At 35.3% G+C, this 12458-nt stretch overlaps 1 non-coding gene across 1 annotated transcript; it reads left to right on the top strand.

Annotated features, from left to right (window-relative positions):
- Nucleotides 1-1543: 1543 nt before the first annotated feature.
- On the top strand, nt 1544-1650 carry LOC122482265. The gene has a single exon (XR_006297068.1). It is a non-coding gene; the product is annotated as a U6 spliceosomal RNA (small nuclear RNA).
- The last annotated feature ends 10808 nt before the right edge of the window (nt 1651-12458 follow it).

Below are 12458 nucleotides of genomic sequence, written 5' to 3' on the forward strand. Positions count from 1 at the left end.
TATTAACTTCCACCACTATTCCTTCTCAGTATTATTCCATAATAAAGGCAGCACATTTGTCCAATACTCCATGTCATTTGTTTGCCAGTTTAAAGCCACAGTTTGCTAAACAACTTAGCCTTTTATTAAAATGCAATATGACTTGATTTCTTACCACCAAAATATTTTTTTTCTTAATTATGGCTAAAAGAATTCAACATGAGCACAAGTGCAGAAATGGGATAACTTTTGTTGTTTTTGGTACTAGAACATTTCATCTTAAGCATCAGACATTTTTGGACACCTGGGTGGCTCAGGTGGTTGGAAGTCCTACTCCTGATTTCAGCTCAGGTCATGATCCCAGGGTCATGGGATTGAGTCCTGCATCAGGTTCTTCACTGAGCTTGGAGCCTGTTTAAGATTCCCTCTTCCCCTCTGCATTTCTTCCCCACTTGCACTCTCTCTAAAAAAAAAACGTTTTTTTTAAGTCAGACATTTTTCCTAACACTCTGAAAGTCAAATGACTTTAGATCTCACTTGATATAATGCAATTTTGGACATAGGCAAAAATCAGGCACTAAAATTGCATGGCAGGTCTCACTTGCAGATGAAGTCCACGTAATGAAGAATCTGTTTTTATTAGAAAGTTTGATTGTCATAAACAATTTTAAAATTGTGTTACAGTACAACATGCAAAATAATTAAACTGGACCACTTTCTTACATGACACACAAAAATAAATTCAAAATGGATTAAAGACCTAAATGAAAGACAGGAAAAAATCAAAATCCTAGAGGAAAACAAAGGCAGTAACATCTTTAACATTGGCAGTGGCAACTTCTTACTAGATATAACTCCTGAAGCAAGGGAAACAAAAAGCAAAACTAAACTATTGGGACTACATCAAAATGAAAAGCTTTTGCACAGTGAAGGAAATAATCAACAAATCTAAAAGTCAACCTACAGAATAGAAAAAGATATTTGCAAATGACCTATCTAATAAAGAGTTAGTATCCAAAATATATAAGGAACTCTAAAAACTCAACACCCAAAAAAAACAAATAATCCAGTTTTAAAAACTGGGAAGAAGACATGAACAGACATTTTTCCAAAGAAAACATACAGATAGCCAACAAACACATGAAAAATTGTTCAACATCACTAATCGACAGGGAAATACAAATCAAAACTACAATGAGGTATCACCTTACACCAGTCAGAATGGCTAAAATTAATATAAGAGGAGGATCTGCATGGCTCACTCATTTGAACATCTGCCTCTTAATTTTGTCTCAGGTCACAATCCCAGGGCCATGGGATCAAGCCACACTTTGGGCTCCATGCTGAGCATGGATCCTGCTTGAGATTCTCTCTCTCTCTCTCTCTCTCTCTCTCTCCCCCTCCCTCCCTCCCTCCCTCCCTCTTCCTCTCCCTCTCTCCCTCCCCCCAACTTCTCTCTCTCTGCCCCTTTTCCCTGCTCGTGCTGTCTCTTCCTTTCTGAAATAAAAAAGATTTAAAAAATACAGGGAAATCCTGTGTACTCTTTTAAAAAATAATAAACGTAGAGCTTACTTTGACAGCACATATACTAAAATTGGAATGATACAATGAAGATTAGCATGACCCCTGCACAAGAATGACATGCAAAAAAATAAAATAAAATAAAGCTACCCTACAATCGTCCAATTGCACTACTAGGTATTTACCTATAGGAGCAAAAATACTGATTCAAAGAGATACATGCACCCCGATGTTTATACCAGCAGCATCAACAATAGGCAAATTATGGAAAGAGCCCAAACGTCCACTGACTGATGAATGGATAAAGATGTGGTATATACAATGAACTATTACCCAGCCATTAAAAAGGATGAAATCTTGCCATTTGTAACAATGTGGATGGAGCTAGAGTGCATTATGCTAAGCTAAATAAGTCAGAGTAAAACAGATTCCATATGATTTCACTCATATGTGGAATTGAAGAAAAAAACAAATGAACATGGCAGGGGGGGGGAAGGAGAGGCAAACCAAGAAACAGACTCTTAACTATGGAGAATAAACTGAGCATTGATGGAGGGAGGTAGGCAAGGGTTGGGCTAAATGGGTGATGGATATTAAGGAGGGCACTTGGGGGCACCTGGGTAGCTCAGTCATTTGGGCATCTAACTCTTGATTTTGGCTCAGGTCATGATTTCACAGTTTGTGAGATCTAGCCCTGCATATGGCTCTGCACTGACAGTGCGGAGCCTGTGTGGGATTCTCTCTTTTCCTCTCTCTCTCTGCCCCTGTTCCACTTGGTCTCTCTCTCAAAATAAATCAATAAACTATAAAAAAAAAAAAAAGGAGGGCACTTGTATTGAGCACTGGGTGCTATATGTAAGTGATGAATCCCTAAATCCCACGCCAGAAACCAGAAATTTACAGTGCTTGTTAACCAACTAGAATTTAAATAAAAATTTGTATAGAAAAAAATTAAAACATGAAATTGTTCCAGAGGATACACAGACAGCTGTGCTAATTGCTCCTCCCAATCCTAGGCAGTGAATATTACTACCATCTTCACTTAAATATGGATTAATAAAGCATAAACTCATAATAAAAACAAATTTAAAAATTAGTATTAAAACTAAACTGAAAATCAGCAACAAATTTCAGTTTAAGTTAACAGAAATTTTTCTGGAGATAAATTCTAAAGATAAATTAATGAAACAAATAACATTAAAGCATCTAAAAGTATGATTCCACACACAAATTACCAGTTACTTGTTCTGACCAGTATCTTGTTCTTGGGCTGACCATGATTCATCATCCTAACTGCAGTATTTTCAGAGTGAAGAGAACTGTTACTAACACTTACCTTGAGACAAGAAGCGTAGAATAGGACTACACCCGGCAGGCTGAAGTATATGGCAGCCACTCCAGCTCTCTCCTATGTCTGTTAAGCACAAGGAGATTCCTCACATCTCTATCCATACAACACATAGAAACAGAAATTCAGCAGAAAAATGCAAAGTAGTTACAAAAGCATGGAAAATGTTTTCATTCATCCCAGTCCCTTTCCAATTTGTCTCAGGGCCGAAAACTTCTTGTAAAAGCACATGCGCAATCTTTTGCTACAATTTGTGAGTTGAACTAATATAAAATATAAAGTATTAATGAAATCCTAAAAAATTTAAATCACTTTTAAAAAATCATTCTTTGCTCACTTGGTAATGAGCAAACCTCACATGTGATCCTTTTGGAACTGCTTCATTTTCTGAAGTCATAGTACTTCATTTCTACTAAGTTGAATTTATTATTTAGAACCAGGGAAAAAAGTGCTGAGAGAGCAAAACATTTCTCCCAGTGAGGTGAAAGTAAGAGCTTGAGTGTTTATTATGTGAAATAAAACCACAAAAGGGGGGCATATTATGACAGTTGGGGGTTTAAGTGGTCAAACAAATAATATTTGCTTGTTCCCGTACTAAGTTTGAAAACAGTTGGGAGACAGACTCAAGTTTCAGGCCAAATATCACCTCTACCTCTAATGAAATAGATTGGAGAATATGGTTTTAGACCCACAGTGTTTCCAGGCATTTTGATAGTTTACCCTGGTAAGACAGATGAGTCTTCAGGCAAAGGCAGTGTAGGATTGTTCCAGGCTTCCACCAAAGGCAGGCAGAAGGAGACCCAAATTCAAGGACTCTTCAGTGGTCAGATGGAAGAACACAAGAAATAGAGCAAGAAAGAGAATAAGGTCACTCAGTTTCTTCTCCCAAACTCACTGCATTGGGTTTTACTCTCTCAGAGGAGTGAATGAAATGTCGAGAAAGAAACTGGACATTTTACACTCCATGAAACAAAAGGCCAGGACCTGGAGGTTTTCATCTAACAGAGATGTGTGCCCCATAATTCTTACTTGAATATTGGGGAAATCTCTAGGAAATACCAACTTCTACTAAAATGAAAGTGGTTTCATTTTTTTAATTTTAGTCAAAACTTGGTAAACCATTTCATAAGGGAAGGAAATGTTTACATGCTTGTGTATACGTTTTTATTCTCCCAAGGAACAATCCACAGAAAGTAAATTCAAGACCTTTCATTGAAACTCATATATACTATGGATATAGGAAAACAAATGTCCATGTGACTAAGGAAAATAATTAAATATGACAACAGATAGAAACCACAGGCCGTATATCCAAACCATCTGAACATGATGAAAAAGAGAGTCAGTAGGGTCTGATAAAAAAATTTAGAAAATAAAGAATATTTGACCAGGCATAAAATTTATACAGATTTCAGTCCTTTACTGAATAAGCTACACTTGGGAGGAATAGCTACGGTGTTTACAGAGGATGTGCTTAAACCTGTAATACTATCACAATAGACAAGATTCCTAATAACTCTTTTTATAGTTCTCCAACAGAGTGAGAGCAAATGGTGAGCTGATTTCTATCTGGTCCTACAAAGTCTCTGTTCCTGTGACTGTTGAGCATCAAGAACTGTTAACAATCCCTGAAATAGCAAAAGATTCTTTCTTTAAGTGCCATAGTCGCTAATGTTTAATGGCCATCAAAATGCCCACTCCCTAAGTGGAGTATAATTTAACAGAATTGGTTCTGTGATTTATCACAGCAACTACCTTAAAAATAAGTATGATTTTAAGAATAACTTCCTGGGGCACCTGGGTGGCTCAGTTGGTTAAGCGTCCGACTTCAGCTCGGGTCATGATCTCACGGTTTGTGGGTTCGAGCCCCGCATCGGGCTCTGTGCTGACAGCTCAGAGCCCGGAGCCTGTTTCAGATTCTGTGTCTCCCTCTCTCTATGCCCCTCCCCAACTCATGTTCTGTCTCCCTCTGTCTCAAAAATAAATACTAAATTTATTTTTATTTTATTATATAATAATTTAATATATATTATATATAGATAATATAATATAATATAATATAATATAATATAATATAATATAATATAATATATATTATATTATATAATATTAAATAAACATTTTTTTAAAAATTTTTAAAAAAGAATAACTTCCTGACTGAATACTGATAAATTTTTCTGAAAATTTAAATTTCTACCAATATTTAGCTAAGAAAAATATGCTTAAAATCACACTCGGTTGGTGATGCCTGGGTGGCTCAGTCAGTTAAGCATCCCACTCTTGATTTTGGCTCAGGTCATGATCTGATGGTTCGTGAGATCAAGCCCTGTGATGGCCTCTGTGCTGAGCACTGAGTGTGGAGCCTGACTGGGATTCTTTCTCTGCCCCTATCCTACTCCTGTGCTCACCCACGTCCATGCTCTCTCTCTCTCAAAATAAATAACTTTTTTAAATTTAAAATCACACTTGCTTATAATCATACTTAAATTGGGATAATATATGGTATTTTGTGTAACCTTCATTCCAGCCCTCATCAAAACATACAAATAAATAAAATTTTTGAGTACTATCAGAGAAAAATGGTTTGTTAAATCTGCTTTTGAGATCCAGATGATTTTTTTTACTCCATCAAAAAAGATCTCTTTTCAAGTCTTGCAACTGACAAAAAATTTATTATGTACAATCACATACTTTAAAATTATTTCAATTTATCAGCTGCCCTCAAAAGTTAGTTAATATTTAGTATGTACAACTGAACTGTAACAAGCACTATGTTGTCATGTATCAAAATTATTTCCACCATACATATTTCTAATTATGGAACTATGAAATAAAATTGAAACTGTTCCCTATGACAGGAATTCCTATAACTCAAGTTAGAGTTGAAAAGTGGTTTTCTACTTCTTAGATTAACTCTGTTTTTATATCAAGAATGCTTCCTCCTTCAGAGAATATTATTTTGCCATTATAGTATGTGAGAGTGGGTATTAGATTACTAGAATCCTATTTTTCAGTAAAACTCCATAAATGTCTTCCAACTTTGTACTCTCATTTCTCTTCCAGTTCCAAAAAGACACCGTTCAAACAGTATCCTTGATACAGAGGAAAGAGCATTAGCCTTATCAATTTCTGAGCCGTGATGGTTCCAGCGGATTCTACTTCAGAGCAAATTTTATCACAAATGTTGGAAACATTGGAGTTATATATTATTGAGTCCCCATATAAAATTCAATTACCAGAGTAATTTAATTGATAGGATATATTCTTCTCCTATGGGAAAATGAAATAAAAAGATAATTTTTTCCTAACAGTAGTATTGAATTGGAATTAATATGAAATTCTTTAACCCAAGGCAATCCTAGACTTTATTACCAGCATGACCTGTACTCAAAGGAGAATTTCTACCAGTAGAAATTGGTTTGCATTAAGTCAACCAAAAGTTATCTCCCAGAAACTTTTAACTTTGCCAGATTCATCTCATACCTTCCTTACTCAGCGCTGTCTCTCTTCACCTGCATCTGTCTGGAAGACACCTTTCCTTACCAATTTTGCAAAGCCCAGCTCAAGCTTCATATCACCCATGAAGTCTTCCCTGATTTTCCTGGTTTACAGCAAGCTCTCCCTCACCCATGAATGCATAAAAATCTGACTGTCAATATAATTAATCTAACTTTATCTTCTTTTCCCTCAGATAATTAATTATACTCTCATAAATCTATAGATACATAGAGTTACGACTTGTTTCCCCAAGTAGACTAAAAATTTTATAAGGAGCTATACTCCTTACCCAAGATTATCTACTCTAAAAACAGGAAGAATGAATGAGAATGGTATATTCTGTGAACCTACAAAATAGAAATAACCACAATCCCTGCTCCTTCCATTATGGTTTATAAGAGCAGAAGTTTTACTGTCACATATCCCTCATTAAGTTATTTAACCATAAGAAGATAACTAGTATTTGTTATATCAATCTATTTATTCAAAGTGACATTACTCTCTCAATCTATAAGTTCCATAAGAAGTAAGGCATTCTGAACTGGGATTTCCCTGTTATACTCTAAAGCATTACACCTGATTGAAACAAATGCCTCACAATTCCAGTCTATAGTCCTCCACTCACCCAACTGAGCTGTAGAAGGATGCACTCAACATCACTAATCATCAGAAAAATGCAAATCAAAGCCACAGTGAGATATCACCCCATACCTGCTAGAAAGGTTTTCATCAAGAAGACAAGAGATAACAAGTGTCAGTGAGGATGTGGAGAAAAAGGAACTCTTGTGCAACCACCATGAAAAACTGTGGAGGTTCCTCAAAAAATCAAAAATAGAACTACTATACAACCCAGCAATCTCACTTCTGGGTATATATGATATGCACAGTAAATGAAAACAAGGTATCAAAAAGCTATCTGAATGCCCAAGTTTATTGCAGCATTATTCCCAATAGCCAAGATATGGAAACAATATACATGTGCATAACAGATGAATGGATAAAGAAGATATGGTATATATACACAATGGAATATTATTCAGCCATGAGAAAGAAGGAAATCCTGCCATTTGCAATAACATGGATGGGCCTCAAGGGAATTATGCTAACTGAAATAATCCAGACAGTAAAAAAATATTATATGATTATAAGTTATATGTGGACTCTAAAAAAAAAGCCAAACTCATAGTAGAATGGTGGTTACCAAGGCTTGGGAGGCAGGGGAATTGGGGAGACTTTGTTAAAGGGTACAAACTTTGCAACTAGAAGGTAAATAAGTTCTGGAGATCTAATGCACAGCATCGTAATTATGGTGAAAAATACTCTATACTTCAAAGTTGCTGAGACTAAATCTTAAATGTTCTCATCACAAAAAAAGAAATTACAATTGTGTGATATGATAGAGGTGTTAGCTACTGATTACAGTGTTACAGTGGTAATCATATTGTAATATATAGATGTATCATATCAACATGTTGTATACCTTAAACTATACAATGTTATATGTCAATTATACCTCAATAAAAAAGAAACATTAAAAAATAATGGCTCAAGTGGCTAAAGTGAACTGCCTAGTGATCTTATCATCTAGAAATCTCTATTATATCTGTCAGTACAAAATCCATTGCATCCTTTTGGCCTTTGGGTAATAAATTATTCATAACCTCTAATCTCAATTAGGAAATCTCAAAAGATTCTCAAGTTGTTAGAGTCAATAAGCCACAAAAAAAAAAATAGCACAGATATTTATTTTAAGGTGTCTCTCTTCTCTTTTATAATGAAAGTTATTTGTAGAAATACATGTTAGTATGTACTGTTTTAAGTCCATCTTTGATAAAGTGTCTATCTGTTATGTTATGCCCCAGGTAACACATGGGTCACTAAATTTTGCCATCATCTAATTGGGCTAAAATATTAATATAAGTAGGGCTAAAATATTCACCCTGATCCCAACTGTTCAAATGGGCACTGTTGTTCATAAACCTAGAAATGAGAAGAACTCAAATTCCTTCTCTTCTGAAATAATGAGATCACAATTCAAAGGATCCTTCACTAAAAATTACCATCTTTTTAAGAATAGAAAATTATATACTGAAGGAAGACTAAATGTTCCCTAGCTCTTCTAAATATTCAAGATAGGTTAAGATGAATGCAAAAATAAAATCAGTGTCCATATTTTAACAAGATCAATTATTTCCACCTGTGTTAGTAGGCTAAGGAAGATTGTGAAAACTTTTTCCATTTGCCCTGAATTCTCAGCAGAAAATTGCAACAAGTTTTTTGATACAGACATAACCACAACTAAATGGTGTATTTCATACATTTTAGAGAAACAATGTGGAATAGTGTGGTTAAAACTGCTCTCTAATGCCAGACTGCCTGCTTTGGAAAGTTGACTCTGCCTCTCTTTAGCATAGTAACAGTGGATAACTGACTACCTTCTCTGTGTTTCAGTAATATTAGAACCTACGTCACAGATTTGTGAATAGGGACTCCATGTAATGCACTTGAAATAATACCTGATACATAGCAAGCCCTTGATAAGCATTAGCTAAATATAAATTATCTATAAATTAAAATTCTGTATATTTTAGTGGCACCTGGGTGTCTCAGTAAGTTAAGTGTCAGACTTCAGCTCAGGTCATGATCTCACAGTTCCTGGGTTCGAGCCCCATGTTGGGTCTGCGCTGACAGCTCAGAGCCCAGAGCCTGCTTCAGATTCTGTGTCTCCCTCTCTCTCTGCCCCTCCCCCACTCTCTCTCTTTCTCTCAAAAATAAATAAACACTGATTTTTTTTATTTTATAGATTTTAGAAAAAGATTCAATGATTCCCTTAAACAGAAAAGGGAATACTTTTTAAATTGAAAAATTCAAGATGTTCTCTCTCAATGCAGAAATACATTTATTAAAGGTAGACTTCAATTAGGGACTAAATGAAGAGAAGGGTAAAATAACACAACATTTTATGATAAATAAATAAATAAATAAATAAATAAATAACTCACTCACTCAGTGGGAAACATTTCTGAAGTTGCCTAATTGCATTGCCTTCGATATCCTGCCTGTCAGACCAACCAGTGACCCGAATTAAGTCCAGCTGTTCAGACCACATCACTTTGCTAAGCCTTTCAGGCATGTGGGATCCAGTTCATGTTTACCTGCCTTCCCTCACTTCTCCTACAGTAAACATGCCCAGGAAAGTTCTTCATCCACAAACAAGCTCCCGCCAATCTTGGTTCTTTGCCTGAACAGAAAAAAAAACTCTGCAAGAACTGAAGGAAATTTCTCTGGTAAACGTCTTTCACAGCACCAAGTACGGGGATGCCATCATTTTCATTATAAAAAGAACTTTTCAATTTAACAGACTAGAGTATTGCTTAAGAATGTACTCTATTAGAGACACTCATTAATCTTATGTTAAAATGTATATTTTGGCAGCTTATTCTCTGCTTTAAATGAACTATTACTTTAATCACAGGCATTTGCAAAACAGTTTGATTTTTCTTAATTAATGTCTGCTAAATTTACTTATGATAGACACACTCTTTTACAAAAGGTAAAACAAATATACTGTGCGGTTATTAATTCCCACTTAGCACCATACAAAATTCTTAATTGAGGTGGAACTTTTCTGCCAATTTACTTTAATTTCTTTTTTTTCAAATGAAAAGATGTAGTCGTATGACTGACTGACATGCCAGTCCAATGAATGTAGTAATTTTTCACTGCCTGTCAGCTTGAAGACAATGTTTCACCCCAGTGTGTTCTTTCAAAGAGCTCCGGAGGAAATTTAGCAAGATTAGAAGAGACACAATGGAACTGTACAAAAATTATTGGCTTTTTTTTTCTTCTTTTATACATTCTATACACAATAGTGACATCTTCTGGTTGGCTGCATTATTGATGTTTGGAACATTGCTTTGAAACCACATCAAACTTTTCTAATCAATCATCAAAACATGCCTCTTTTGAGGCACCCAGCTGGCCCAGTTGGTGGAGCGTATGACTCTTGATCTCCAGGTGGTGAGTTCAAGCCTCATGTTGAGTGTAGCAATTACTTAAAAATAATTTTAAAAAGTCTTTTGGGGCACCTGGGTGGCTCAGTTGGTTGGGCGTCTGACTTGGAGTCAGGTCATAATCTCACAGTTCACAAGTTCAAGCCCCGCATCCAGCTCTGTGCTGACAGCTCAGAGCCTGGAGCCTGCTTTGGATTCTGTGTCTCCCTCTCTCTCTCTGCCCTTCCCCGACTCACACTCTGTCTCTCTCTCAAAAATAATAAACATTAAAAATTTTTAAATAATAAAAATAAAACTAAATAAAAAATATTTTTAAAATATGCCTCTTTTGCATAAAGATACTAAATGGAATATTCCTGAATCAGAACTACCTCAGCTTGAAATACATGTCATCAAAATATCAACTTAAGTTTTTGTAGAATAAAACATAATAGAAGAGCTGATACTTACTTCTTCAAAACAAATTTGAGACACAGGTTAAATGTAAAATTTATTGATCTTCAAAAATCACTTGATGCAGTTACCAAGCCTGGTTTTAAACATATGCTTATGGAAACATTTTCTAGAAAATCCACTGACAATTGGAGAAAATTATTAAAAGAGAGAAAAGTTCAACAAGATGATATTTTCAAATTATTTTTAGTAAGCCATGAAAGACATTTAGAGAGTCTGAAGGAAGGAAGAACCTAATATTAATGACACTCCTTTCCTCTTTGCCTTTTTCATAAGGGTCTATACCTGTGCAGAACACCATGGTATCCTGAGGAGGCCCTAAAGCACTATGCTTAGTGCTAACCTCTCATTTCACTGGTGTAACTCTCTCCTCAAGTAGGCAGTCACCCTAGAGCAGCACTGGGTCTAGACTGATTCTGGTGATAGCAACCTCAGGGACCAGAATCCCAATCCTTTCCATGAGACTTGAGCCAGGCATTGAGCATCTAAATATAAAATATATTACAACCCCTTTCTCAAGACAATAGAGGAAGGATGACTTCAGTACTTCCAAGGTGATTTGTTTATACCTCTCTCCCTAGAAAAGATGAAAAGCAGCACATATAATCATCATAAATCAACTAAATAAGCCAAAGCAGAAAGGTCTAACCAAACACAAGAGGAAACTTAATTTCATATCAGCAACTATTTGTAAAAGTGGACGAGTGAAAAATTAAAAGAAATGGAATTAACTTCATTCTGTATGTCATGAAAGCCATGCAAAAATGAGTATTATAAATTCCAGTCACACATTTTAAAAAGGAGGATTTAATCTTAAAAAGAAAAAAATATGGGGGCGCCTGGGTGACGCAGTCGGTTAAGCGTCCGACTTCAGCCAGGTCACGATCTCGCGGTCCGTGAGTTCGAGCCCCGCGTCAGGCTCTGGGCTGATGGCTCAGAGCCTGGAGCCTGTTTCCGATTCTGTGTCTCCCTCTCTCTCTGCCCCTCCCCCGTTCATGCTCTGTCTCTCTCTGTCCCAAAAATAAATAAACGTTGAAAAAAAAAAAAAAGAAAAAATATGTAGATCAGGGTTATTTAAAGTGGTTTAAATAACAATAAACCAGTGAAGCTTATTATTAAAATTATACTAATTACATTTATCCTATCATCTGAATCAAGCTAGTATCTCTCCTGGTAATAAAATCTCTTTACAATCTTGTTACTGTAAGTTGAAAAGATATTTTTAAAGAACAGACCATGAATATTTTTAATGCTAGAAAATATATTAAAGAACATAGGTCACATTCTTCTTTGCATTTAGAAATTAAGGCATTTATGCTATCTGAAATTACAGATCAAATTTGACCAAAGAAATAAACTATAAAAAAATGTGTAATTATCCTTTAAATGATGCATAAACTATTATCATTAACAGGAATTCACTATTGCAATCAGGATTATATGCTGAATATATTTCTGAATTCGTAAAAAATTATACTCTCAAAAGTGACTGAGATAAGCAATCGATTCATTTCCTACCTAATCTATAAAAGCTATACTAGTTGTTTCTGGTATTGTTATTACTTTATTACTTAGTTTTCTAATCTCATTTTCAAAAGTGTTCTTTGTGTAAAGAAATAAACAAGCCTCATAGAACAGATATGCCT

Source organism: Prionailurus bengalensis, chromosome C1, assembly GCF_016509475.1.
Source record: "Prionailurus bengalensis isolate Pbe53 chromosome C1, Fcat_Pben_1.1_paternal_pri, whole genome shotgun sequence".
Lineage (NCBI taxonomy): Eukaryota > Metazoa > Chordata > Mammalia > Carnivora > Felidae > Prionailurus > Prionailurus bengalensis.